This window comes from Prionailurus viverrinus, chromosome X (assembly GCF_022837055.1).
Source record: "Prionailurus viverrinus isolate Anna chromosome X, UM_Priviv_1.0, whole genome shotgun sequence".
NCBI lineage: Eukaryota > Metazoa > Chordata > Mammalia > Carnivora > Felidae > Prionailurus > Prionailurus viverrinus.
Genome location: NC_062579.1, coordinates 77,782,619 through 77,788,618, shown reverse-complemented (window position 1 = coordinate 77,788,618; position 6,000 = coordinate 77,782,619).

Genomic DNA, 6,000 nt, shown 5'->3' with positions numbered 1-6,000 from the left:
AAAATAAATAAAAAAAATTAAAAAAATAAAAAAAATAAAAGGAAGGGTTACTTCCCAACAAGCTGAATGAGACATTTATTTGAAACTGGTAACATAGGTATCTTTCCCTAGAAAATAATGGTCTCGTCACATATATTTTGATTTAAGCAGATCGCAAGAAATTTATAATTCGCAATTTAATAGGAAAGGCTATCTTCAAATGACCAATGGCTTGGATTTGGATTTAATGCTTTTAATTTCTGACAATAAGTAATATCAGAATATAAATAAGAATGGTCACTGTTGCAACTGGCTCCATCCTTGAAGGAACTCAGCATCCACTTCTGTTCACCTTGGTCCTAGGCCTTTGAACAAGACTCACTCAGGAAGCCAGTATCAGTTAAAACTAGATTAAGCTATTCAGCCCCACTCACAGAAATGATTCTAGAATCACTTCTGGCTCCATGTCCCATGTTGGACTATTGCTCTTAGCTGTTTTGCAATGTCAACCAGCTGCTAATCCTTTTGACTTTCTTTTTTGTTTATGTGCTTTCCCTTGCCCCTCAGAAGACAGAAAAAACTGTGCTTCCCATGCTTTTATTTAAGATCTTTATCTCTGGCTATTCCTACTTCTGACCTCCCTCGGTGTTTTAGTCCATATGGGCTGCTATAACAAAATACCTCACACTGGGTGGCTCATAAACAAGATAAATTTATTACTCATAGTTCTGGATGCTGGAAACCTGGGAACAGGGTGCCAGAATAGCTAGTGAGGGCTCTCTTCTGGGTCACAGACTTCTTGTTGTGTCCTCATATGCTGGAAGGGATGAGCCAGCTCTCTCAGGCCTCTTTTATAAGGGCACTATTCCCATTTGTGAGGGCTCTGCCCTCATGACCTAATCACCTCCCAAGGCCACACCTCCTAATACCATCACAATGGGCATTAAGGTTTCAACATATGAATTTGGCAGGGAACACAAACGTTCACACCACAGCAATAGGTAATAACTAACACTCCACATTGAGTTCAATTCCAGACTCTGAAACTCCTTTAAGGCCCTTGCATACTTGACCAGAACCCCTGCCAGACTCACACAGGTCCCCCTCCAAGAGATGAATGAAAAAATTCCATTTCAATCTCAGGTTCTCAGTTAATGTTTTAGGGGTGGGAGAAGATGGATGACCTCATATTTGCACCTTCTGAGGCAAGAACAGACCAGAATGAATGCAAATAATGACAATTATTGAGCAACTACTATGTGCCAGACACTGTTCTAATATTCATATGTTTAACTCATGTAATATGCACAACTAATGAGGTAAGTGCTATTATTATATTCACTTTACACATGAAAAAAACCCAGGTACATAGATAGTGAAAGATTTGCAGCTAGAAAGTGCTATCTGGGAGACAAACCAAGGTAATTTTGTTCCAGTCTTTATTCTTAACAACTATATCATAGGAGGAAACAGTGAGGAGGTGGTCTTCTGCAAGCTAGGAAGAGCGCCCTTACCAAAATCTGACTACGCCGGCACCCTAGTTTTGGACTTACAGCCTCCAGGACTGTGAGAAATGAATTTCTGTTGTTTAAGCCACACAGTCTTTGGTGCTTGTTATGGCAACCTGTTCTAAGACAGGACTATATAAGCTTGCCTCATTCATCTGCCCTCTTAAAACACTGGCTCTAGATAAAATGCTCATAAGGAAAACAGAAAGTATATTTTCATGTACCAACCTATCTCTTAGGTGGCTATGGGAGAAGTTATTTAGAAATTAGTTTTGGGGCACCTGGGTGGCTCAGTTGGTTAAGTGCCTGATTGTGGCTCAGGTCATGGTCTCACAGTTCACGGGTTTGAGCCTCGAATCGAGCTCTGAAGCTGACAGCTTCAGATTCTGTGTCTCCCTCTCTCTCTCTCTGCCCTTCCAATCTCTCTCTCTCTCTCTCTCTCTCTCTCTCTCTCAAAAATAAATAAACATTAAAAATAAATTAGTTTTAATGGAATATAAAAGATTCACAGAAAAGTAATTTCACTCTAATATCACATTTCAGGGGTGTTTTACAACGTTGCCAGATGCCAAGTTGGTTAAAACCTAATGTAATATAGTGACCTGAAAGGGAAAAAGGAAAGCCACAAAAAAGGGAAAACCAAGTTAGATCTCTAAGGGAGTAAAAACAAATAATATAAGACATAAAAGATAACAGGAAAACATTCCCAGATCACAAAAGGTAAAAAAGAAGGACCAAAGAACATGCTCAGATGCCCCTCAGATAAATGAGGAGAAAAAGCTGAGAGTAGGTGACTGAGCGAAGTTCTTTTCCTGGTCTTTCTGAAAATGTCCAGGTGTTATCAGTTATCCAAAATAAAAGCCACTAGTGAAGGAATGATGGCATGTCAGACCATAGGAAGGACGAGACCATCTGAAAAGAGCATTAAAATTTAGAAAACTGGCAGATGTGAAGCCTTAGCTATCTCCTTTAGCAGTGTCCAAGCCTATAATACACAGCGTAGATCACCAAGTTTAAAACACATTGGTTTACTTTACTTGTGGCTCATTAACTCACTGCAATATGAAAAGCGAACTCCTCTTTCTTTCCCTAGTACCAGGAACAAAGTGGGATTTATGATTGATGCTTAGTAAATCCTTGCTGACATCATCACTTAGAAGAGATTCAGATTCTAGGTAGCAACCAACACACTTCTGTGCAGAAAAACTTATAACAAATTATAACAATCTCCCTATGAATTGACCTCTGAAAAAATATGGGGATATAGCAGGTGAAATGTCACTGGATATAATTAAGAAGTTTTATATTGCAGTATCTGGCACATGCCCTAAGGGAGATTGGACTTACACCAAGGATAATAGCTTAAAAAACAGTAAGAAGAGAATTCACCACTATCATTGATGAAGGTCCACGATGAATCTAAATCTTACATACAAAGGACAACTTAAATACTATGACTATTGTAATAAAAATACTACTCTGATCCTTTAAATTTTGTCATGTGTCTCTATTTTGCTATATAATTCTATGTATTGAAAACTACATAGTCAATTCTAATCACAAAATCATTTGATAGTAGGTGGTATTTTTTTTTCTTTACATTTGTTTTTTGGCCCTATCTGAAGCTGTGAGGAGCTATACAAAGCCATGGGACATTAGTTTGAGCATCCCTGTTTGGCTAAATACGAATAGAAGTGGTCAGCCACTAATTGAATATCAATTACAAAATATCAATTATACTTCTTCTCTGCCAAGTGCTATTCTAGGCAGTGGAGATGCAGTGGTTAATGGCATAGACAAGGTCTGTACCTTCAATGGGCTTATGTTCCAGTGAGGAAGACAGGCAATAAATAAGGAAACATAAAATGATAGTTTCAGTTACTGATGAGTATAGTAAACAACATGATAGAGTGAAAAGTGATAGAAAGACATGGCCAAGGTGGTCAAGAAAGGCTTTGATGTGGAGTGATATTGGAGGTGGGTTCTGAATGGTGAAAAGGAGGCAGTCAAGTTCCGGTGGAAGAGTATTCCAAAGAGAGAGATACACAATGAGTTGAAAGATAGTTATTACTCTCAGGGAACATATTAACATACCCTTCTCTATCTACTTTTTGCCTTGCCCTACCTTAGTCATACTACACTTTTAACTTCTATTGTGTACCTTTGAACATGCCATTTCCTCTGCCTGCAACACTCTTCTCCCATTTCCCTTGGTTATCCTCTCTTAGCTTTTAGGGTTCATGCTACTCAGGCAGGCCTTCCCCCAGTACCCCTCAAATAAGATTAGGATCCCTTTCTGTACTTACCATAGCACCCTTTACTTTCCTTTAATAACTCTCATCCTACATACAATTCACTTAACGTCCACATTCTTTGCTTTGCTGTAAGTCCCATGAAAATAGAGGCCATGTGTTATCTATTGCTGTCATTTACTGTTGCTGTTATTATTGGTAGTATCATCATTATCATCTGCCCTTTGATGGTTTATTTTTTTAAGTTTATTTTGAGAGAGTTTGTGTGAGTGGGAGAGGGCCAGAGAGAGAGAGAGAGGGAGAGAGAGAATCACAAGCAGGCTCCATTCTGAGCCCAACGTGGGACTCAATCTCCTGAGATCATGACCTAATCTGAAATCAGGACTCAGTCACTTAACTGAATGAGCCACCCAGGTGCCCCCCTTTGATTATTTAAATATTCACCTGCTGGAATCAGGAATCTGAGCTTATTAACCTCTTCAGGGTACTGTGATTCATTTAATGTACAGATAAAACATTTTTTCACAGATTCTTTAAGGTTTAAATATATATCTTTCCACTTAGTAAATTCAATTAATTCCTTCTATGTTCACTATTTTCATTCTTCCACAAATTAAATTCACTGAAGTGACTTTTCCAATATTTTGAAAACATCTGCCATTATCAGGGATTCTCAAACTTAGAGTGCATCAGAATCACCTGTGTTGCTAGTTAAAAATACATCACACTGATTTGTCACTATGCTTTAAACATCTTGCACTGCGCATTGCTATCCAATTTTAAGGTGGCAAAGGAGTAAAATGTAATCTGAGATCTCTAGATTAAGGAGAGGTAATTTTGAGCTCTGATAACTTTTTAGCTATTAATACAGCAAGCAAATCTTGTCACATAGATGTGAATGTTTCTTATTTGAATCTGAAAAAGAAAACACAATAGAAAGAGTGAAAATTCCTTCCAAGCCACTTTGGTTTTTCCAAGCTTTCTGTTGAAAAGTGAAATTTTAATATAGCAAAATTGGCTTGAAGTTCTGCAGAAAGTACTGGGTGCAGTGCAGCTTTGAGCATGTTCTCTAATTTAAAAAGTCAATAATTGGAAGGTGAAAAATAATGAGCTCTATTAGTGCTAATAGCTTAATGAGGGATTTGGGGTTTGTTTATGCACTTGGTATTGTTTTTCTAGACTGGCCTCCTGTCAGAAATCATTTTAAAGCAGTAGCACAGAGTAGATTGGAAAATGAAAGGCAAATTGTGATCTACATGAAAATTCTACATTCAGCATGGATTTTTTTTTCATATCACATTTAGTCTCTGACCCTAGAACGTGAGTGTCCATGGGATTTGTGCTCATAGCTCATAGTGTCTGCTTTACTGTACTGGAATGGAGATGGGGATTTCCTTAGCACCTGATGCATCTGACCGTGAAAGCCAAGGTTGCACTAAAAAGTCTAAAGGAAGCCAGAAAGACTTGCAAGAATGATGTGAAAATCCCTCCTTATTACAGAATAATTTCCATCCCACCACACTGTTTGATCCAAGTGAAGATACTTTTAGGGGGTACATACCAAATGCTCCTATTGAAGGTAAGATGGCTGGGCATTTTGAGAAATTCCCATGTTGGAAAGCACAAGAAAGAAGCACCCAGCATATAACTGTGTGAAACATGCATGCTTTGAAGTTGAAGGGGAAAGGTTTTTCTAATATCATTGTCTAAATGTGGCACTTTGCAATACACTCTACACCAAGAAAGACTAAAGGGCTTTTTTTCTTCAAGGAAACATACAACACACGCTCACCAGATTCTCAGAAAAAAATGTAGAATGAATTGGGGTGTCTTTGGCTGTCACCTAACCTTTCTGTACTCACAACTCTCTTCCCATTTGTCACCTTCCAGCACCCACTGCTTGCCTTCCCCAGTTCTCTCATGCTGCCTCCTAAGGTGAGTCCTCTCTAAGCAAGCACCCTAGGTATTGAATTTCTCCCTCCCTGATTCTCAAACCACATCACATTACCCATCCTCTATTCCACTTTACCAGAACCTCTCTCTCTCTCTCTCTCTCTCTCTCTCTCTCTCTCTCCTTTCTACCTCTCTCTCTCTATCTCTCTCTCTTTCACCAGCTGCCATTTTGTGAGCAGCGCTATGGAAAGGCCCACATGGGGAGGAATTGAAGACTTCTGCTAACAGCCACATGACTGAGCTTAGAAGTATGCCCTTTACCTTCTGTCAAGCTTTCAGGTGACCACAGCCCTGGATTACAGATTGAC